We start from the raw sequence: 25,357 nt of genomic DNA on the forward strand, positions 1-25,357 counted from the left end.
GCTTCAAAGAGGGGCAAATTGTATACACCTGAAAAAGGTGATAATTAATTAAATAAGCAATTATTTAATTAATCCCCCTTCCTAATTTAATTGAATTCATTGGGAAATTTGATTAAATTCTCCCTTTCATCTACTTATTAATAAATCTAAGGATTTATTTAATAGGTTCATTTCAATAGTCCCCTTTTATTAATTAATTCAAATTAATTAATCCTCCCCCCACTTCAATCAATTCTTCTAATCCTCTAATTAATTAAAACAAATCAATTTATGAGTTAATGAGAATTAATTAGTCTTTTCCTATAATTTGAATTTTTAAATTCAAATTACCCACATGCCTCCTAACTTCTAACCACCTAGCCTAACCATCCCTCTAACCTAACCCATTCCACCTAAGCTTGGGTTTGCCTAACCCTATCCTATCTTGCACATTCTAACCTCCTTATCCTAACCTCCTATGGTATGGATATTCTCTCCTTGAGACACATGGCACTTTGGCCACATGTCTCCTCTCTTAGACACTTGCCCTTATATGAGTAAATCTCCTTGATACTTGTCACCACAGAGATGCCAAGTGTCTCTTCCTCCAACCTCTTCTTCAACCTCCTCCAATTTTACCCTTGATATCTTCAGACTCAATCTTGACCGTTGATTCCTGCCACCTCACCCCTGGCCTTGGAAATCCTATAAATATCCCTCATTTTGGAGCAATAAGGATCCCATCTCATATCAGTTTAGGCATTGTTATTATAGGCATATCCATTCTATCATATCATTTGAGCATTGTTATTACAGGCAATTTCATCTTAGATCTAGTTTAATTTGATCTCTTTTCTATCTTAATTGCATCATCATCATAGCTTAATCATGCATATCATTAGCTTAATTAGTCTCTTGGATCAATCTATCATAATCAATATCATCTTTGCATATCATTATCATTTCAAATCCTCCATCTAGGTGTAGTCAAGTCACTGGGATTGCTTATACAAATCTGAGAGCAAATCCATACTCGCATCTCTTAGGAGGTGATAGGTCACTTTGTCATGGTTTATCTTTGTTTGCTTATTATTTGCTAACCATGCTTGTAATGATCTATTGAGTGTTTTGTGTTGCAATTGCATGTATCACACGTCACAGGCACGACACTTATCATTTAACAATGATGGAGGGAGATCTGCTCCTCATTCCAATGAACAACATGCACCTAAAAAGATATTACATATAAGGGATGGGTTCATTTAAATTTTCAGTATTGCATTTGCATATTTATTTACTACATTGCATCACATTTCTCCATTTTAGAGTGCATCATAGTTGTTTGAATTTCAAATTGCATAACATATAGTTACATATCATTATTTCTTTCGCATATAGGTGCATCAATAAAACAAGGTGATTGCCTAAGTCATTTACCTGTGTGAGGAGTGAAGGTTGGCTCATTTCCTAGATACTTGTTCACGAAGTCATTAGGAGGTCTTTAGTCATTCATCTTCAATGTCACCTTGTGATTGAGCTTTATCCATGGTTGTGTAGAGGTTTCTGTTAGTGTAGGTTTTTTATTTTCCTTATGTTAGGGGATATTTATTTTTTCCTACACATATATTATTTAAGCTTGCTTAGGTTAATAGGAGTGGTTTATATGAGGACACGTGGCGAAATACTTTAGCTACATGTGTAACTCTCCACCTCACATGGGTAGTTGAGTTACACACCCTCTTTTGGCTTGTTGTGCCACCTCTCATAACCACTATTTTGTCATTTCCTAAGTGGGTTATGGGGTAATTGGGTTTCACACCCTCTTTTGGCCTTATGTGCCAACTTTCTCAACTCCTTTTTTGTCTTCATGTAAGGAGGTTATGCCACATGTTTTGGCATTTACCAAGAAGGTAAAACCTCCCACTTTTTATGGGGAATAGGAGTTAATGCACCCCTTGGATGTATATGCTTATATTTTTCTATATAATAAGCACTATACTCTCACCTTCACTAGTCAAGTAGGTGAAGTGATAGTTCGGTGAGAGTCTTCTCCAAATTCTCTTCTTTGTCTTTATTTCTCTCTCATATTGAAATTATCTTCATTCAGCTATTTTGATCTTTGATCATCCGTTGTGTGAGGAGTTGCATGTGATCTACGACCGACATCAGATCTTGGCTCGATTCTCGCTTCTCGCAGAATCTCACATGGTATCAGAGCTTATTGTCTGGTATAGCTCATTGTTTTTCTTAATTTATTTGAGGGATTTGAGACTTTTATATAGCTAATATTTTCCTTAAAAACTAAGTATGCTCTTCTCCTGCATTCTCGTGTGATCTGGAGAATCAGAACAGTTTAAAGGAAAATAACTTCTAGTTAAATCTAATTTACATGTATGTGTCCTTGTAATATCTGGGTGATTGTAGCTTTGTGGTAATATTGGAAGCTTAATAAGAATTTCCAGAGTGTCCATAAGGCTTGACAAAGTCAAAAGTGACTTTTACTTCACCAAAATCAGAGTTTGGAGGACACAGTAAAAATCAGAGTAAATTTTTTTTACTAGAGCTACTTTCATTTCGGCTTTAGTGTTTCAACTTCTATTCACTTTCACAAAAAATGATTTCTGGGTTTTCTTCTCAGCATCGAAAATTTTTTGGGTTTTGGATGGTATTTCCAGAAAATGAATAAATTTTGTAGAAATCGAGCTTGAATAGGGCCTAAGCCGTTTTTCTATCAGGGAAATTCAGCAACATTTCTTAAAAGTTGCACAACTTTTGCCTCGGGTGTCAGATTTTTGCAAACAAATACTTGACGGAAAGCTGGAAATGAGCACTCTCCATTATTGCAGGTCTAATTGAATTTTTTTTGCCTTTTTCTATCAGATATTAAAGGTTGTATCAATTTCTTCTTTTTCTCTTCAACTGGTCATATCTTTCTCCTCACAACTCTGTTTTTCAAAAACTAATAGTTGTTGGAAAGGTATTGAGATAAATTAAGCAGTTATAAGGCTGATTTGTTTTAGATCTTGTCTCAAATTATTTGTATTTGAAATCTCTATTAGTTTCTTAAAGAATTGTAATCTGATAAAAAGCCTTGTAAATATACTAATTATAAAGTGCCAACCTTATAATATTTGGGGGGGGTGATTTCTGAGACTAGTGAAAAGGGGGGGTGTCTCTTGTGCCTTCTTTCTTGCACTTTTCCTGATTCTTTGCAATCTTCTTTTCTACTATCATGGATGCATCTATAGTTCCACTTTTAACACCATATAATTACTTTGAATGGAAATCTAAGATGATAATATATCTAAAAAGACATGGATATCATCATGTTACTATGGGACTTGAAACTGAACCTCAAAATGCTGCAGAAAAGATTAAATGGTTTAATAAATGTGATGAAGCTTTTGGTACTCTATGTATGTCAGTCTCTCCAGACCTTCTTTTTCACATTGAATCTGCCACTACACCAAATGTAGTGTGGACCACTTTGGAAAACCTCTTTGGTAAGCAGGATGAGCTAAGAGGTCATCAGTTAGAGAATGAACTCATAGGGTTGAATCCAACCAATTTTGATACTATACAAGACTTCTTCACTAAACTTAAGTCTGTAAGATTACAGTTGGAATGGTGTGGAACTAAGAAAGATGATAAGCAACTGATCTTGAGTATTCTTTCTAAGCTTGGTCCTAACTATTCAGTGTTTGTTTCTACATTCTATGCTACAAAATGTGCCCTAGGTACCACATTCAAAATGCCTTCTCTGGATGAATTTGCTGCAGAACTCACTAGGGAGCAAGACAAATTGGTTCAAATGGGTACAATAAAACCCTCTAAGTCACATGCCTTAGTTGTAAATCAAGGCACGAAAGAACAAAAAGGGTCTAGTAAGCAGGATAAGAAACAAAAGAACCAAGGAGAGAAGAAAAAAGATCAGAAATCTGCTACTTCAAAAGCAGATAATCAGACCTCTTCATCAAGAGGTGAACAACCTAAGAAGGAGAAGGTCAAATGTTCTTATTGTAAGAGGCTTGGTCATGATGAACATAAGTGTTTATAGAAACAAATTGATCACCTTTCAAATCTTCTTGAAAAGAATAATATCAAGGTGCCTGATTCAGTCAAACAGAGTTCATCAGAAGGATCTTCTAAGGATACAGATAAGAGTAAAGGGAAAGGAAAGGGTAAGGCCCTAGTTGCTGTTGCTTCACAACCCAATTCTTGGATAATTGACTCGGGTGCTTTGCACCACATGGCTTCTTCAAAAGATGATTTCACCTCTTTAGAGCCATGTTCTATGCCTTCCATACTAATGGGTGATGACACTCCTGTTGAAGTGCATGGGAGAGGGTCTGTTGATGTGGGCGAAGGAACATTTAAGGATGTCCTTTGTGTTCCATCTTTATCAACTAATCTCCTATCTATTTATCAGATCACTCATACTGGTTCTAGAAAGCGAGTTGAGTTCACGCCAGATACAGTGGTAATCAGTGAAATGCATAATGGGTCTACTATTGTTGTGGGAAAAGCAGATCATCAATCCAGATTATATCAGTTTTCTCACTTTGTTCCTGACTCTCCCTCGACAGTTTTACTCACTCATGCAGATGAGATTAGTTGTTTGTGGCATCAACGATTTGGCCACTTGAACTATCGTTACTTGCAACAACTCAATAAACAAGACATGGTTTTAGGGTTGCCTTCTATTCATTTTTCTGATGGAGTTTTCCAGGGATGTATTCTTGGTAAGCATCTTGAGGAGAAGTATGATAAAGGCAAAGCATGGAGAGCTCCACAACTATTGGAGTTGGTACATAGTGACTTGGCAGGACCATTTCCACAACCATCTTTCAGTAGGGCTAGATATGTCTTAACATTTATTGATGACTTTTCCAGATTTACATGGGTTTACTTTCTCAAACAAAAGTCTGAGGTATTTGAGAATTTTCTAGATTTCAAAGCTTTTGCAGATAAACAATCTGGGAAGTTCATCAAGATTCTGCATACAGATAATGGGGGTGAACATGTTAATAATCAGTTTGAATAATTTTGTGCTTCAGAAGGTATCAACATGCAACACACAGTTCCATACAGTCCTCAACAAAATGGTGTCGTAGAACGGAAGAATAGGTCCTTGAAGGAGATGGCAATTTGTATGATTCACTCCAAGTCTTTGGCACCTCAGTATTGGGCAGAGGCCATCAATTGTGCATGTTACATCTAGGATCGAGTTCCTCATAAAACTGTGAAGGGGGTAACTCCTTTTCAAGCTTGGACTGGTCGGAAACCTACAGTTAAGCATTTCAGAGTGTTTGGTTCTCTTGCATGGGCCCACATTCCAGCAGAGAAATGCAAGGCTATGGATCCGCAAAGCAAGCCTTGCATATTTGTTGGGTATCCAAATGATTTCAAAGGGTATAGACTTCTCCATCCCTCTACACATGAGTTGTTCATTGAGAGGAGTGTTCGTTTTGAGGAGAGTTCTTCTATTTCTTCTCATACCACTTCTCCATCCACTATCACATTGGAGACATTGCATGATGTTGACAGTTCTTCTGAGGATCTTAATCCTCCTAATCCTATTCAAGAGTCTTCTTCCTCCACTTCAGATGGGGACAGTGATGGTGAGGATTCACATTCTTCTCATAGTCATCCTTCAGAGGTTGATGATTCTCCCCTAGACTCTCCAACTTCAGTGCCTCTTTGGGCTTGACAAACTTTTGAGTCAGTAGGAGATTGGCTTGGTGATCCATCAGATTCTAGAAGAACTAGGTCACAATTTCAGCAAGCTCCACATCTCTTTATTGCTTCAACTTCTGATCCACAGTCTTTTCGAGAAGCTACAGGTGTTCCCAAATGGGATGCTGCAATGCAAGAAGAGTTTAATTCCTTAGAAAGGAATCACACATGGGATTTAGTTCCTCTTCCTAAGGGAAGGAAACTTGTTCGATGCAAGTGGATCTATCAAACAAAATTTGCAGCAGATGGGTCAGTTGATAAGTATAAGGCTCGCTTGGTAGCAAAAGGCTTTTCCCAAGTTCCAGGGGTTGATTACTCTGAGACTTTTGCTCCAGTTGCTAAGATGAATTCCATTCGGCTTGTCCTTGCTATTGCTGCAACCCATCGTTGGAAAGTTCATCAGATGGATGTCAAGAGTGCATTTCTTCATGGTGACCTTTAGGAGGAAATCTACATGGAGTAGCCACAAGGGTTTGTTCAAGATCCTTCACTTGTGTGTCAACTTCGAAAGTCTCTCTATGGCCTCAAACAAGCTCCTCGAGCTTGGTATGCCAAGATAGACTCCTTCCTTCTGATAGTTGGTTTTACTCGATGCCATTTTGATCCAAACATCTATATTCTGCACCAGGATGATACTCTCACATTTCTAGTTCTCTATGTTGATGACTTGCTGATCACAGGGAGTCACTCATCCACCATCAAGGTAGTGAAAACTGCTCTACATTATAGATTTCTGATGTCAGACTTGGGTCTTCTACATTACTTCTTGGGAATTGAGATTACTCAATCTTCTTCAGGCATCTTTCTTGGACAACCCAAGTATGCACTCGATATGCTCTCTAGATTTTGCATGACCGACTGTAAGCCTGCACCTACTCCTTTTTGTCTGGGATCAAACTTGAGGCTAAGTGCTCTTCACCCTTGGTTGATAGCACTTTATATCGACAAATTGTTGGGAGCCTCATCTACTTGACTCATACAAGACCTGACATTTCATATGCGATGGGCATGGTCTCTAGATTCATGCAGGAGCCACATGAGTTGCATTGGAAAGCAGCTAAGCGGATTCTCCACTACATTCAGGGTACTCACAATTATGGAATTTAGTTTGCAGCAGGCATGGATATTGACTTGGTGGGATATATAGATTCAGATTGGGTGGGTGATTCTCAGGATCACAAATCCACTTCAGGGTATTGCTTCTCACTTGGTTCTGGTCCAGTTTGTTGGTTGAGTAAGAAGCAGTCTGCAATTGCTCTTTCATCAATAGAGGCTGAGTATCGAGGGGCAGTTAATGCCACCACTGAGGCTATTTGGATTTAGAATATTCTCACTAAGTTTGGTATTCCAGTTAGGAAGCCTACTATCATCTTTTGTGATAATCAAAGTGCTATACAGATCTCAATAAATCTAGTTCATCACCAGAGGACGAAACACATTGAGATACATATGCACTATATTCGGGAGCTCATTCAGGAAGGCATCATTGATCTTAAGTATTGTTCTGCAATGGAGCAAACTGCAGACATCTTCACCAAACCCTTCACTGAAAGCAATTTCCTTCATTTGCGATCTCTGCTTGGGATACGACAGGTGTCTACTGTAGGAGGGACTTCTTAGTCCTCCTTTCTTTCTCTCCTTATTTAGGGGGGGGGCTATTCCTCTTATGGGGGGGATTCTTCTTTTGGGGGGGCTATCTATGTACATGGGTACCTAACATGGTTGCATTTGTCGGGACCCATATTTTCACCCACCTAAGCTACGCTTAAGGGGGGGTGTTAGTGTAGGTTTTTTATTTTCCTTATGTTAGGGGATATTTATTTTTTCCTACACATATATTATTTAAGCTTGCTTAGGTTAATAGGAGTGGTTTATATGAGGACACATGGCGAAATACTTTAGCTACATGTGTAACTCTCCACCTCACATGGGTAGTTGAGTTACACACCCTCTTTTGGCTTGTTGTGCCACCTCTCATAACCACTATTTTGTCATTTCCTAAGTGGGTTATGGGGTAGTTGGGTTTCACACCCTCTTTTGGCCTTATGTGCCAACTTTCTCAACTCCTTTTTTGTCTTCATGTAAGAAGGTTATGCCACATGTTTTGGCATTTACCAAGAAGGTAAAACCTCCCACTTTTTATGGGGAATAGGAGTTAATGCACCCCTTGGATGTATATGCTTATATTTTTCTATATAATAAGCACTATACTCTCACCTTCACTAGTCAAGTAGGTGAAGTGATAGCTCGGTGAGAGTCTTCTCCAAATTCTCTTCTTTGTCTCTATTTCTCTCTCATATTGAAATTATCTTCATCCAGCTATTTTGATCTTCGATCATCCGTTGTGTGAGGAGTTGCATGTGATCTACGATCGACATCAGATCTTGGCTCGATTCTCGCTTCTCGCAGAATCTCACAGTTTCACTATTGAGTCTTGTTACCCAAAGTCTATCAATTTCTATATCTCACACATTAATCAATAGCTCTAAGTCATTTCAGATACCTAGTTGGTCATGTGGCTAGTGAAAAATCCAATATTCTACTTCAACGTCATTGTAACTGTCATACCCAAGTAGGTTTCATTACTTACAAGTCAAGGCAAGAAAAAAAGAAAAAAAATGTTATGCCAATATCCATCTCCAGGCAAAATAGCACAAATATAAAAACTGAAATATCATGCAAAAATTTGCAATAAAAGCTTGAATAAGGGAACATAAGAACAACTCCATCAGGGCTATGGATGCCTGTTGGCAATGGAGCAATGTTTGAGAGATTATGGTGTATAACCTCGTCAGAGCCCTAAAAGATTGCTGGTAGCAAGGCTTTATCCAAGTTGCTTTTGAAGTTAGAATAACTCATGTAGCTAGCCACATAGGATTTCAAGGGTCTGTAATGGTTATAAGGGTAGGAATAAACTCAAGTGCACACACATGGATAAAAGAAGATCAAAGTTTCAAGAATTGATGGAGAATTTTTCTGCACCTCCACTCATAAATCTTGGCTACATAGTGTGTTAGGTTGGATGGTCTAATGGTCTTCAAAGAATAGACTAAACTCCTATCTCAACGTTTCACACCTTTAATCCAATTAGTGCATTTTAGAATGAAAGACACACATAATCATCCTTGTTTGAATAGGAATTGCATATTGCATCAGCATGACTCATATCAAAAATTCATTGTCTCCATACGCATCGCCTCGATCATCATGTCATCATAGGTTTGCATATTGGGGGCATAACTGAAAAAATCTTTAAAATCAGAACCATAAAAACATTGAAAAATCAAAATTCAAACAAATTGAAAAACCAAAAATACAAAAACATTTGCAAAACATAAAAATCCTAAAAATTAGATAAATTCCTGAAAAATTCTTAAAAAACATAAAAGGATCCTGAACAAATAGCAAAATGATCGAAAACCCAACAAAATCAACCAAAAACATTCAAAATGATACACAAAGACCCAAAACATCGGAAAAATAAAAAACAAAACTAAAAATTGAAAACAATAAAAAACTTGCAATAAAATGTCTCGTAAGAAACAAATACCCTAACAGATATCCAACAAACACTTCACACAAAGTTAAACAAAGGAGATAACTATCTCATAAAAAATATGCAACCAAACTGATCAAGTCTTATCAATCGCCAATATCCACATCAACGTGATCATCATCATGTCTTAGGCAGAATCAGATACACTCGAAACCAGATAAATCAGTCTTAAACGAGGTCCAAAACTTCTGAAACCATACATTATCAACCATCACATCAAACAAATCAAAGCAAAGGCACAATCAGTCTAGCTACTGAGTTTTGTCTAAATTTGGTTTTTAATATTTTATCAATTGGTGAAGATCATGTTTCTATGCTACTCAAGGATGTCCAAAAGTGACTAGAGGAGCCATGATGGGAATGATCCTTTACTTTGTTTGATGTTTTTGATGTGAACCAATGAAGTTATGGGGCAATATATCTAGTGGGTGTCTATGATAGGAGCATTTAGCTTATGAATGCCACACATACCTTGACCCCTAGCGTAATTCCCAAAATGGAGGGTTCATTCCTTGTCTGCTACGTGTTTGTTTCTTGCAGTGAGATATGTATACATCATGGTTACTTATACCTTGGTGTACTAAGCTTCATTGTCACATAATAAGGCTCAATGATGATAATGTATTACACTATGAATAAAGGCAAAGAAGAGTACTCATCACTATCATATCATATTCATTTTTGCTATCAAATAACACAGTTGATTCTTCATTTTTACTAATCTCTTCATCATCTTTTCCAAATCTACCTTTCTTACTAACACTTCTTCTAATTCAAGAGGCAAAATCATTAATATATTTTGCAATTACAAAAACATTCAGATTAGTTCCACACATTTTAAGTTCATTTGTTAGATTGCATTATCACTTAAATACATCTTACTTAGACTCACTTCCTTTATTACTTAGCTTAAGTGCATCTTCATGTAGATTTAATTGCATTAGATTCATATCATATCATATAAAATTCATTATCACATTAATCTATGTAAAAAGCCTTAGTTATACAATCATATCATCACATTACATTAAATAGAATGCACGTAGAATCATAAAATGCATCACACACATAGCACATATAATACACACATCATATAGAACCATACATCATTGAAATAACACAAGGCATGTAAATCGCCACCAAAATGCATATCATATAAATCTCAAAAAGTGTCAGAATACATCAAATCAAGTACAACACAGAGTGTCTCAACCGACACTGCCTATATCTCCAAAAGGATCATGCCTACTGGAACCTGCCTTAGGATGACCCGATGATGCCCTAGGAGGACCCATCACACCTCTGCTACTCATTCGTCAACTTGTGTCTCTTCTAGATCCACTCCAAGATCTATAAGCTCGATAGCTAGGCTCCCTCTGATCCTCAGGAACGACTCTCTCATATGCCTGTCTTCAACAATAGCCCTATCCCTCTCTCCCACAATATGATCTCTCTCTGCCTCCAAAATACCATATGATCTATGGAAGTACTCCCTATCATCCATCTACCACTATCTCCCTATCATCCATCTACCACTATCTCAAAGTCACAACTAGATCCTCCAAGCTCCTAATCCGAGATCTTAAAACCTACTCATCCTCACCCTCCTCATTGCCGCCTCCCTCTGTGGTTGGCACATCTCCAACCTGGGGCATCTCAATGTTCTGCATGCCACCATCCCCACCATCACTCCCTCCACTACTAGATTATCTTGTCTCTAAATCATTAATCTCATCCCGACCAGAGATGCTCATAGACTCGGCGTCTCCACCAATGTCTACATCCTGCTCACTACCCCCTGATTTGCCTCTGTTGTCACTACTGCTGCAATCAATCCAATGTAACCACCATCTCAACCTCCACCATCTCGACCTCCACCATCCCTCCCTCCACCATATCTCCCTCTACCTCTCCCTCTCCCTCCCTGCACCCTCCTATGCCGGATTCGTTGAGGAGAAATATGAATTGTAGGATCAATCAATGGTACAGGCATATGATGCACCCACAAAGCATCATACTGATGTGTAGCACCAGGATCTAGAACCCCAGTGGACCAACCTCACCATAACGATAGAAGAGAATCAAACTCTGCAATAGCAACATAAGGCTGTATGCAAGCCCCCCAATCCTCGATCTCTCGTGTAAACCAAGCAAAGTAAGCTGTCACATTTGACACACCCTATATCTCCCCAAACTAACAAAGTACCTAGCTAAGAAGATGGATATTAATAACCCTGTGTCTACCAACATCTCAACCAATAAGATAATGCTATTGTCTGTAGTAAGGTAAATGATGTGCATCATCAGCCCAACTACGATAATCAAGATATGATCTCTAAGAGAAATACTGTAATATATCAATCTGATGTCTCTAGTAAAGGGTGTTCCCCAATGCCCTATGTCTAATGGCAGTCGTGTATCTATACACATAAGGTTTCTCATCAACAAGATCAACATGAATAATCAGTCGAAAGATAGCCATATGCTCCCAAGCCCATACCTGGAGCAAAGTGATGCCACAACCAATAAATTTCCGCTCTAAGTATACAATGCCATGCATATGATGATATAAAGTATCTAATAAGAACAAACCCCAAGCAAAAACACGTCTGTCAATGATCATGTCCCAGATGACTCTACCCCATCCAACATGGAAACCATGTGTCCTTCAATCAAGAATAAGTAAGCCAACAACAATAGAGCATATAAGGACAATAAGGTCATCATAATCAAAATCATCCCATGGGATCTCATATTGACCCCGTATAGATAAGTCCTCCTTTGAGCACTCAAACAAATCACACAGTCTGGCAACACCATCATCACGATCGAATGTAACTCGGGTGTCATGAATGGGAATATGCATAATGCACCACACATCCTCCAGTTTGACTAATGCCTCACCAATGGGTAAATGGAACGAACAAGTCTCAGAATGCCACCGCTCGACTAAAACAATGATCATGGCCTTGTTGGCCATAACCTCTAGCAAGTGCAATATGTGATATAAACCTAAATGTCTGATCAAAGCAGTCTCCTCATCAAGAAGCTCATGGTGATGCTCAAGAGCATCGAAAGGCAATTGCGCATTAATTAAAAATTTGGCTCTAACTTCATCGTGAATTTTTTTGGAAAAAAAGGTAAAAATGAGCAATTTTTTTGGAAAATTTACCAAGCCTCCAGTGACGGCCGATCTTTGATATGCATGCACTCGATCAGATAGGTGCAATCTTGCTCTGTGGCCCACCATCAAGCTCCAAAGTCGTAGGAAAGCACTAAAATCAAGAAGAGCTCCACAAAATCAAAATAATGCAAATGACCAAATGAAAGGGCTAATTCACTATTTATAGCTCACAATAAGGGTTTTTACCACTCTGATGGCCGTGGTCCCCCTGAAATTCAACGCACTTGTAGCACAGTCAAATAGACTCGAAATCGCACGAAACTTCACATGGTTTCTCACTACCACTGTATCAAAAAAATGGTCTCAATTTCAAATTTTTCCGACCACTTTTTTCGAGGGGGCATATTTACACTATAAGCATCACTAGGGCATCTTGGGGGAAAAAAATTTCGTTTTCTTCGAAACAACGTCATCTTGACATTGTGTCAAAGAGGGGCAAATGCAGACATCGAAAAATGTCTTTTTCATCATCACTGATTATTTGTCCTAATTGATTAAGTAACTCTTTAATTATTTAATTAAGCTAATTATTCTTGTAAACTGACTCAATCACCACATTCAACATTTCTAATTATCATTTTTTATCTATTAATTAATTAATCAGTTAACCCTATCTCAAATATTAATTAAATATTATTTATTTAATTAGTCACGGTTTATCCCCTAATAAAATAATCTTTATTATTTAAGTAATCCTATTTCTAATATTGAAATAATTTCATTTAAATTATTTAAATTAATTATTAAATAATCATATTTCTAATGTTTAAATAATTTCATTTAAATTATTTAAATTAATTAACTTATTCCTCCAATTACCCGAATTCTAATTTCAAATAATTCCATCTAATTCCAAGTCATCAAATTTACATTTCACCAAATTTGAATTTCAGTAAATTTCATGTGAATTCCAGCATTCGAAAGTCCAAATTCAAATCCAAATTGAAACTGAAAATCAAATTCAACTTCAAAATCCTATAGCACATGTTGAAATCATAATTGATTGATCAAATCAGGTGACTAATCAGTTAACTCAATCAACTCACCAATCACCCCTTTTCACTCCAAATCACCTTTTCTGACTAATCAATCAATCCAATCCATTCAGTCATCTAATCCATCAATTCAGTCAACTGACCAATCTATTTAGTCCACTATCCAATCTATCTAGTTGACAAGTCAATCAATCCGAGTTAACAAATCAATCAACTTTGTTAACTGATCAATCTGAATCAATTATCTCCCAATCAGGACTTGAGTTCAAAACCCCTACCCATCTCTCTTGAAAATCTATATAAACAACATCATTTTCTCAAATCAAACTAGATCACACTTTTCAAAGAAATTGCCAATCTATGTAGGAATTTTAGTGCAATAACTAAGAGCCACCCACGCAATTTCGGAGAAAAACAATGGAAGCACAAATAAATAATAGGGAGTTTTACTTAGTTTAAAGCTTTCATTTCTTTCAATTTGATATTCTATTGCGTTATGTTTGATTATATTTGATTAGTTAAAGATTTGTGATAGTCTTTACCCCCTAATCAAATTAAGTTTTATGATATTCAAGCATGGAAACATTAGGTTCATCAAATGATTTTATATAGGGGTGTATAATTCATTTATTGATTAGGTTGACCTCCGACAGTCATGCAGAGCCACAAAGTCGAATTCCTACTAGAGAGATAGGACCCTTGCCCCATTTCAAAATAGGGACCAACTAAGAGGGACCAGGGTGTAGGTGCTCTGGTCCAAGACCAAGGCACCCATACCTTCGTCATTTTCAACAAGGGACCTTAATTAAGCCCTAGGGAGAATGACACCCCTCCAGGAAGTCCACCAATGGGTGTACATGGCATCAAAACTGGATATTGAGCACAAATCGGACCTACATAGGAGATGAGGATAAGATATGCTAAAGTAGGGGCACAAACATGAGGTGTAAATTGGTTCAATGATAATTTACGGTGCTATAAAAATGAAGAAGATTGATTTAAATTTGTTGCATGAAAATGAATTTTTTGAGTAGGATGTCGATAGGGATACAATTGTAGAAAGGATAAGGGTCGCGAAGATGGTAATTAAGGATTACACAAATGCATGAGATGAAATCATAGATCAGATACATTCAATTCATTCTTTATTGTCTCATACATAAGAGTTTGTTGAGAGTTTGCCATGGACTATTCCTAATGAGAGGATGGATAAGGAGGTTATTGGGATTGTGGTTCGATCCTTCAAGGAGTATAAAAAAATTTCTTTACAAATAATAGTGAAAATGATGTCAAGAAGCATCTAAAAATAATGTAGGTAGAACTGCCTCAACTAGAGGATGACAATAAGAAATCCAGGTTCATATAAAGAACCTGGAAATAAAGTTAAAGTATACTCAAATACAAGATTTTGCAGAGCTGCAAGGAGTAATGGAAAGTTTCAAGCAACACTTTCCAGTTGATGATTAAATTTTGTTGGTGTAAATTATGTCTCATAATTACACTTTAGTTAAGTTGACTCAGGATAATGTATTCATTGTAGTTTGCATAAGAGACACCTAGGGAAGTGTGCAAATAGGGAAGTTGGTTGTAGGAGAAATTCCACATTTTGTGGTCTTATCTTGGTGTTACATTCCACCTTTAGTGGAATATACTATTATTTCTCCTACCTACCCTTGTATCTCATTGGGCCACATGTCATGATTGTGTGCTCTCATGGCCTTGCTATTATAAGCAGGATCATCTTCATTGTAATTTAATTCAGTTGATCATCTTATTGCATGCTTGTGTGCTCTCTCTTTGTTCTTATGTTTTCCATTAGTCTCTAGATCTTGGTTGCTATAGGTAAATTCTCTTGTGCTATCAAAGCCTATAGGGTGCCATGGATAGTCTTTTGAGAGAAATTTGATGAAATTTTGGGTTTTGTATTTTGAAGCTTTCTATTGCAGGTTTTTATTGAAGCTTGTTGGGCCAAATTCGAGGTTGCCATTGGATTGAGGAGTTTTGAGAAATTTAGAACCACCTTTTGTTTTGTCCAAGTCCAACACTGGAGGCCAAATCTAGAGACATTTGAAGGTAGATGGTGGTTACCTATCTCAGGAGCGATTTGCAATTTTGGAGCACTTTGGGTCAAATCTAACATCACCATCATGTTCAGAACGCCCAAAAACCACAAGATTTCCCATTCATTTGTCCAAAATAGAGTTGGACATCCCTAACAGAGAAATTTTTTGCTTCCCCCCTTGCTGGTTGACAGTATGGACACTTACGTCAACAGGTACAATCGTAATTTTTTAAAAAAAGTTGGGTATAATTCTTTATTTTATTTTATTAAATATAGAGAGAAAATAGTACAAATACCTAGTATCATATGATTATATCAAACTAAAACAACATACTATTCTACTAATCTAGCTTAGAACAAAATTGACACTATACCATAATGTTATGCTAGAGGACTCCTTATACCTACAATAGATAGCAGACAACTATGTATAATATACATTACATTATGTTGGTGTAATTAATTATTCATGTTGGATACACCTTACTTAAGTTTAATTAGGATAATGCATTTCATAGTAGTTTGGGTATGAGACACTTGGGTGTTTGTGCCACATTGGGATAGTGTGTGTAGGAGAATTTCCACCTTTTGTGGTCTTGTTGTTACTTTATCATATCCACTTATTGTGGAGTGATAATTCCACTTTCGGTAGGTGATCCACCTCATGTGGAATATTATATTGTTTCTCCTACCTACCACACCTATTTCCTACCTACCCTTGTTTCTTATTGAACCACATGTCATGTTTGTGTGCTCACATATCCATATAGCCTTGCCTATATAAGCAGGCTCATATTCATTGTATGTAACAACTATTGAACAATTGATCATTTATCTATTGATGAGAATACAATTTATTCTTGTCCTATATTTTGTCTCTCTATTTTGTACTTTTCATTGAGCTCTTGATCTTGGAAAAATCTCACACATTCTCTAAATGCTTAAAAACATATCAAAAAAACAATATTAATCTATCCAACAAGAGTCACTGGTCCACCCAGGATATCCAGCCAAGGGGACCCTCCATCCAAATTACTTGCTTGTCATTCTTGACCGAGATTACACCATGAGCTTCCAGCTGGGCAATGTAATCTCTTTCCATCTTTCTGCCTTCGTTGATCTCGTTCATACATGCTACTAAAGTGTTCACAAAGGGAGTCATTTCCACATTAGACCTGCTCCATGTGTATCCGGGAGATATTTCTGAAGTGTAGACTCTCGTGTTCCCATCTTCCAAAAATCTTACAATTTTTTTCTTTGCTAATCTCATCATGATAGTGACCTACACATCAACAAGGTAGAATATGAGTCTTCGAAGACTCAATAAGCACCCTAGATTTTCCCTAATACTTATCCTCATTTCTAATTTTCCAAATAAACCATAAAATTTCACAAGATAGCAAAAGCCAAACAAATTCCTTTTTAGACCCTGCACAAATCCTGTGATGACATTCATAATATTAGAAATATTAGCAATATTAATTCCAAAACAGAGCCAAATCTCCTTAGCAATTAAGCATTCAAAGAATAAATGGTTCATAGTTTCTACTCTTTACAAACAATGCGTAAGTCCACAACATGCTACTCATTCCTGAATGACAACCTATTAAGAACAAATAGCCATTTAAAACATTTCTGATGCTCTGCAAAAAGGATTAGAAAATCTATTTGATGGCAACACACACAAGAGCACAAGAAACAAACGTTAGTGTTAGCAACAAAAGATTATCCTAAACAGGCATATCAAGAAAGATATTAAGCATGAAATAGAAAGCATATAAACATAGAATACAATAGCTAATCAAGATGCTCATAGTTGCTCCTCCCTTGTTCCTCTCCTCTCCAAGTCTCAAATGAGTGTAGCTCTCAGCTTTTAGCAATACCCATGGATGCCATATGGAGATACAAGATAGTTGAATATGATAAGCAAATGCTATGCAAGTGTAGATAGTGATGCTATGAGAAAGCTCTATGCTAATGTCAGTATAACAACAATACTCTAATGCTTCCTCCTTTGCTTGAGGAGAAGGGTTCTATTTATAGAAGAAATGGGGAAATGAAGGGTTAAGATTGAGTAATCTTAACAAGGGTTAGGATTGAAAGATATTCAATCCATGTGAGACTTTCAACCCAATCCCATGTTGACAAGTGTCACCATGAGGAGGCTTGAGAGGAGAGATAAGGAGCATTAAATGCTTGAGGGGACATGATGGTTACCTTAGTCAAAGAAATAAATGCTTTGAAGAGACACATGGGTTACATGAGGGTTAACTTAGGGGTCAAAGTCGTTAACCATGGGTGCAAGTGGAATTAACCATTAATGGTCATGTAAGAGCCATAAGTGGTTTGGAAGACTTTAGAGGTTAATTTGTTGAACACACAAAGCATTAATTGCTTTTCAAAGACTTTGGAGTCTTTGAGAAGTGACTCCAATTTGCTTAGGAATGTGACAATATTTAGGGGATGGATTAGGTTAATTAGGAAAGGTTTAGAAGAATCTAGAAGGGGTTTAGGCATGCAAGTGAATTTTGTAGGAAAATGCAAGTGGGAGAAATTTTGGTATTTTCAATTAAAATAAAATCATTTATTTCAATTAAATGGTGTAATTTGCATTTGGATAAATATTCAAATAAATATTAATTTATTTAAATGAGAAAAAGGAAGATAAAGCATTAAAATGCTTGAAGACTTTGAGGGAAACCATTAAAGGCTTGAAGACTTTAAGGAAAACCATTAAAGTCTTAAGAAGACTTTAAGGGAAGCCATTAAGTTTGAAGACTTTAAAGCCATCAAGTTTGAAGACTTTAAGGGAAACCATTAAAGGCTTAAGAAGACTATAGAAGGAAGCCATCAAGTTTGAAGACTTTAAAGCCATCAAGTTTGACGACTTTAAGGGAAACCATTAAAGGTTTCAAGTGGGTGAGGATAAATAGGATTTTAAATAAATAATTTATTTAAAATAGTTGTGCAACTTGCTTTTGTAGGAAGATACAAGTGGGTGGAGGATAAAGGTGATTTAAATAAATTATTTATTTAAAATAATTGTGCAACTTGCATTTGTAGGAAAATGCAAGTGGGTAGAGGATAAAGGTGATTTAAATAAATGTTAATTTATTTAAATGTGAGAGGTGAGATTTTGGGGGATTTAAATAAATATTAATTTATTTAAATGTGAGAGAATATTTAATTAAATAAATATGATTTATTTATTTAATTAATGGTCTGAATTTGGTTAAGTGAATTAAATCAAATAAATTGAATAATTTATTTAATTAATAGGAGAAGAGGGTTAAGATGAATTAATTAAATATTAATTTAATTAATTATTAATTGATGGTTAAATAATCAAATAAACACTAAGTATTCATTTAATTAAGTGGACAGATTTATGTGACTACATTTGCCCCTCTTTGAGACGGTGCAGTTTATCGCGTCGTTTCAAAGAAAGAAAAATAAGTGTGAAGAAATGCCCCATAAAATGTAAATTTAATGGGTGGTATGCCCCCTCGAGAGATGGCCCGAATTTTTTTGAAAAATCGGGCGATCTCTCGAAAAAGAATGAAAAGTGGAGGGGAGGTAGAATAGAAGAAATTAGAACTGATGATGAAAGAATGGGAGAAAATGGAGTGAATATGAAGAAACAACAAGCCAACGAGTACCCTGAGGTCATGCAAGAGATACATAGCAGATGTAGTGTGGGGTTTGGATTGATGCTATACAATTGATCAAAATTGGTTGGACAATCTGGTGCAAGCGGTTTAATTGCCCCGGTCAAGTCAAAGCGTGACAGTTGATGTCAGTTGGTCGCTTGGACATGATAAAGTCTGAGTAAGTGAATCAAAGTGACCTAATGTGACTTAGACAATTGATGTAATTGTCCGATGAAGTCAAGGTATATGAAGCAAAATACTCGTTGAGACGTAGACAATTGATGTAATTGTCCGTTGGATTGTGTTTGATTGGTTGATCAATTGATAGTATGTGCATGTGATGGATGGTTGTGGGGAATCATGGCAGCCCCGTTGAGACTAGGTCATTATGATAAATGCCTATTGTAGTCTAGGTTTGACATAATCGATTGCCCGTTGAGACCCGATGATACTTGATCGGAGTATCTGTTGATAGTCTAGGTGTGTGTGAGTCGATGTTTCTGTGTAGACAGAGTAACTGGCTTAATTTTGTGGATGAGTGAGGATGGGAAGCAATGAAGGGATTAGGATGATGTTGATGATAAAGATAGGGAGGGTGAGGGGGGATTCGATGTTAGATAGAAGATATGGAGGACTAGGACCGAGTCCTATGGAAGAAGATGAGTAAAATAGAGTATACATTATTATGACTATGTATGCATGATATGCATCTATTATGAATGTATGGATGGGTGGAATGCAACGAAATGCAATATATACAGATGAGATGAGATGACGATCCATAGTGCTTTATTTTTCATCATTGAGCTTTAAAATGTTGTAAGAAAATACAAGCAACTTGACATAAAGATTCAAGATGACCTGAGTATTCCTTACATGGATTTTATATAGCAAGTTAATACAAGCAACTTGATATAATGGATCAAGTTGACCTGAGTATTGCTTGCATGGATTTTATATAGCAAGTTAATACAAGCAACTTGATATAATGGATCGAGTTGACCTGAGTATTGCTTGCATGGATTTTATATAGCAAGTTAATACAAGCAACTTGATATAATGGATCAAGTTGACCTGAGTATTGCTTGCGGAACAGACAAGGATTATCTCCTTTCATGCATGACTTGGATCGTCCTCCTTGATCTTAGGCTAATCATATCCTGAGACAAGTGCATACCGTAATAAGAGATAAAACCTTTATCTAGTTTGGATGAGGTAGGAGGAACCAAAGAAAGAGAATTGTACCTGCAAACAAACAATATATACATAAAGAATAAAGAATATGGATCCTTGGTAATGGTTCATGCTCATATGGTCGAGGTATACGCTGTAGTCAGCAAGCCGTAGTGATCTATGACTGTATTTTTGCCTATGATCACATAGCTTAGTGAACTTCCCACGTAGACACCATTAGTACATGCCCCAGAACTTCATCGGAATAATGTGTCGAAGATACACAAACAATGTCGTAGGAACCTGATATAAATTACTAGACCATAAATCAACCAAGTATTTGATAGCGTAAACCGAATTTTCTTGTCAAAGAAAATGTCATCTTGTCTTTGTTTTGGTAAGGAAGGATGCATCCTTGTTGAAGACAGTTTTGAGTGTTGATGTTGATTGTGTGGTCAATTGATAAGTGGTCATTCTGTGGAGTATATCACAATGTTTGTTTGGTATCTACGCGGATGAGTATGTACAATGTGTTGCCATGTTTTTGTTTTATTTTTTATGTTTTTTGATGTTTTTGGATTTTGTGAGATGTTTTTTTTTGAATATTTTTGGATTTTGTGAGACCTTTTTGAATGTTTTTGTCAATGAATCACCAGTAATGTAGAATCCACTTCCATCATCTAGATTTTTTAAGGGTATTGCCCCCAAGTGTAGACATGACTATGAAAAAGTGGGATGCAAGACGCATGAAGTACTATCTTTGATTACAGATCAAATACCAAGCCATGGTTTGGATGGATGGATGTGTGTATGTATGAATGTGATCACAACAAGCCTGAAAGATACTAGAGCCCTTGTCTTTACGAGTGGCGCCTGTTTGCCAGGTTTTCACCATCGTACTTACCCAAGGTGCCACCGGAGTGGTTGTTCACCGTTTGGATGCATGATTTTTCTTTACTTTTTTGAATGTTTTTGTATTTTCTTTAGGTCATTTATCTGGATTTTTTTGGTATTTTTGCTAGTATATATGGGAGCCTGATACTCTGTATAGCTTAGGTATAAAACCGTTTTAGGTGCATGCTATTGATTGGATCTGCGAGCGGTTCTCCTTCTGATGTAGCCAACTGATATGCCCCGGACCCAAACACAGTAGTGACAACATATGGGCCCAGCCAGTTTGATTCAAACTTTTCCTGATGTTCTCTATTTGGTTGGTTGCGAGGATTCTCCTGTAGAACAAGATCACCTACCTCAAATGTACGAGATCTAACTCGGTGATTGTAGCTTCTACTCATGCACTGCTGATAGGCTTTGAGATGGTTGTATGCAGCTTGTCGCTTCTCATCTAGTAACTCTAAGTCCTGAAGATGGGATACTCTGTAGGCTTCATCATCTATTAGATTATGCAAGGAAACCCGTAGTGATGGTATCTCTACCTCAATAGGTAAGATAGCTTCGGCACCATAGACCAATGAATAAGAAGTTGCGTCTGTAGGGGTCCGAATGCTAGTTTGATATGCCCATAGTGCTGGATTCAGTTGAACATGCCAATCATGATCGGCATCATTGACTGTCTTCTTTAGAATTCTTAATATGTTTTTATTGGATGCCTCGGCCTGACCATTGCCTTGTGGGTAATAGGGAGTGGAAAAGCGGTGTTGGATATGAAATTTCTCACAAAGTTCGCGGACATCCTGATTTTTGAAAGGAAGACCGTTATCTGTGATGATGGACATGGGTACACCATACCGGCAGATGATGTAATTGAGGATGAATGAGGCGATCTGCTTGTCGATGACTTGGGTAACTGGAACAACTTTGATCCACTTTGTGAAATATTCGGTGGCGGTAATAATGAATTTATGGCCATTGGATGAAGATGGATGGATTTTACCCACAAGGTCAAGACCCCATTGACAAAAAGGCCATGGTGTTGTGATTGGTTGCAATTCTTGTGCTGGTGCATGTATTAGGTCGCCATGAACTTGGCATTTCTTGCACTTCCTGACAAAGTAGTAGGAGTCTTTTTCCATAGATGGCCAATAGTATCCATTGCGCAGGAGTTTCTTGGCTAGTGATGGACCACTTGCATGGGTTCCACAAATTCCTTCATGTACCTCTTCCAAGGCCTTTGTTATCTCATCCTGTTCCAGACATCGAAGGAGAGTACCATCAAGACTGCGGCGGTATAAGGTTTCAGCAATAATGGTATATCGAGCAGTTTGGCGAATGAAGGTTTTACGTTGGTTATTCGATTGGTTGGGAGGAAGGGTGTGATCATGGAGATAGGTGTAGAACTCACCATACCATGGGGATTCAGAACCTACAAGGTGACATATCATCTCGGATTCAGGGATATCATAAGCGGGGATCCAAAGCTGTTCTACCAAGAACTCATAGCGTGTTGAATTTTGTGGAAGATCTAGGAGACATGCGATGGTAGCCATAGCGTTAGCAGCTCGATTCTGATCTCTTGGTATCTGCTCAAAAGTGATAGTAGTAAATGATGTCTTTAGAGTGTCCACCATTTGCTTATATGGCATGAGTTTATCATCTTTGGTATGATATTCATCTGTTGCTTGTCGAATGACTAGTTGGGAATCGCCATATACTTGTAGTTCTTGTAATTTCCATTGTACGGCTAACCTGAGTCCTGTGATCAAGGCCTCATACTCTGCTATGTTGTTTGTGCATGGAAATGCGAGCCTGTAAGACTTTGGGACGCTATCACCCTGAGGTGTGATAAACAGAATGCCTGCCCCCGAGCCGTGCCTAGTGTATGAACCATCAAAATATAGTTTCCATGGTTGTGCTGTTGTGATCATGAATATCTCTTCATCTGGAAAATTGGAAATGAGAGGATGATCGCCTATGAGTGGTGCATCGACCAACTGATATGCAATAACTTGACCTTTGATAGCTTTACGATCCATGTACCCAATGTCAAATTCACTTAGAATCATCACCCATTTGGCCAAGCGGCCTGTCAATGCTGCTTTGTTAAGTAAATACTTGAGTGGATCAATCTTTGCAATGAGTTTTACTTTGTGTGTTAACAAATAGTGCCTCAGTTTAGTAGCTGCTAAGATTACTGCTAGGCAAGCTCGCTCAATAGGTGTGTAATTGAGTTCATAGCCCACCAGTGTGCGAGAGATATAGTAAACAACACACTCTTTTCCTTCTGCATTATGTTGTGCCAGTAGTACACCCAATGTTGTACTTGTTGCTGAGATATAGAGTAACAAAGGTCTACTTGGATCTGGTGGGATCAGCAATGGTGGTTTCATGAGATAGTCTTTAAGTGTTTGAAATGCTTGTTGGCATCGGGCATCCCACTAAAAGCGGATGTTCTTGTGTAGCAGGTGTGTAAATGGGTGACACTTATCAGCCAGTTGTGCGATGAATCTGCGGATAGATTGGAGCCGTCCTTGTAGTGTCCTTAGCTGACTGATATTCTTTGGAGGTGGCATGTCCATGATTGCCTAAACCTTTGCTGGATCGACCTCAATGCCTTTTCTTGAGACAATGTATCCTAGAAGTTTCCCGGAGGTCACTCCAAAGACACATTTCTTTGGGTTGAGTCGAACATGGTATTGTTCCAGTCTATCAAATATTTTATCTAAGATGTGGAGATGCCCTTCTCTGGTGAGTGATTTTGCTAGTAAGTCATCCACATAATCTTCCATCATAGTATGCATCATGTCATGGAAGATGGTGGTCATTGCTCGTTGATAGGTTGCTCCTGCATTCTTTAGACCAAAAGGCATTACATTCCAGCAATATGTGCCCCATGGACATGTGAAGGCTATCTTATGTTGATCTTCTGGTGCGATCTTTATCTGATTGTATCCGGAAAAGCCATCCATGAGTGAAAGCATGACATGTCCTGCTGTCAGATCCACTATGATGTCGATATTTGGTAGGGGGAAGTCATCCTTAGGACATGCCTTATTCAGATCTCTAAAGTCAGTACAAATGTGGATGCCCCCTTTTGGTTTGCCGACAGGCACAATGTTGGAGATCCATTCTGCATAATCAATTGGTCTAATGAATCCAACATCTAGGAGTTTCTTGAGTTCTGTTTTGACTAGCACTGCAATTTGAGGATGCATCTTACGAAGCTTCTGCTTGATAGGTTTGGCTCCTTCTGCTATGGTGAGGTGATGCATGACTAAATCAGGATCAAGCCCAGGCATGTCTGCATATGACCATGCAAAGTTGATTTGACGCTTCTGGAAGAACTCTATAAATTTAGGCTGTTCCTCTGGAGTGAGAAGAGATGCTAGATGTATGAGATGAGGATTTTCAGGAGTCCCCACATTGTATTCTTTGGTTTCCTCGATGAGAATTGTTGATCGTTCTTGTTGTGCATTAGTAGGGAGAATGTCAAACCCTTCATCCTCAGGCACCTCAGAGAGGTTTTCACCATTGGATATGCTCTTTCTTTTTACTTTTGTCGGATCAAACAGTGCCACAGTGTGGTTTTCACTGGAAGATCCATGTTTTATTGTTATATTTTTGCAGCTAAAAGGTTTGGCATCTGCCCCGAAGTATGTTGCGCTATTAAGTTCTATGGCGAATCCAGCTTTGTGATCCCCGCTTGGTAGGTTATCCCTTAATTCCAAAAAGTCAATGATGGCCTCATCATTTTGGAAGAAGTCAAGACATGGGGGATTTGGTTGGTTCCATTCGATGAGTTCAGGGTGGATAATGGGCATTACTTCATCGATTAGGTTAAGTGTGTTAGATGTATCAGTGAGGGTTAAGATGTTATGGTGAAGGTCGTTAATGGTACTCTCCCTGTTAGAATCAGGTGTAGGATGAGACGTAGGGTCCGTGGAAGATGTTTCCAGTTCAGGAACCCAAGTGGTCTTTATTTGTGCTTCTCCATAAATAGGGATATCTTTGCATGGCAGAGGTAGTGATGCATCTTCCTCATATGAAGTGTTAAGTTGTATCGAATCAAATTCCCATTCATGTGAGTCGGTCTCTGAATCACTTTCCAACATCTGATTGCTATAC

The sequence above is a fragment of the Cryptomeria japonica genome, chromosome 8 (genome assembly GCF_030272615.1).
Source record: "Cryptomeria japonica chromosome 8, Sugi_1.0, whole genome shotgun sequence".
In the NCBI taxonomy this organism is placed as follows: Eukaryota; Viridiplantae; Streptophyta; class Pinopsida; order Cupressales; family Cupressaceae; genus Cryptomeria; species Cryptomeria japonica.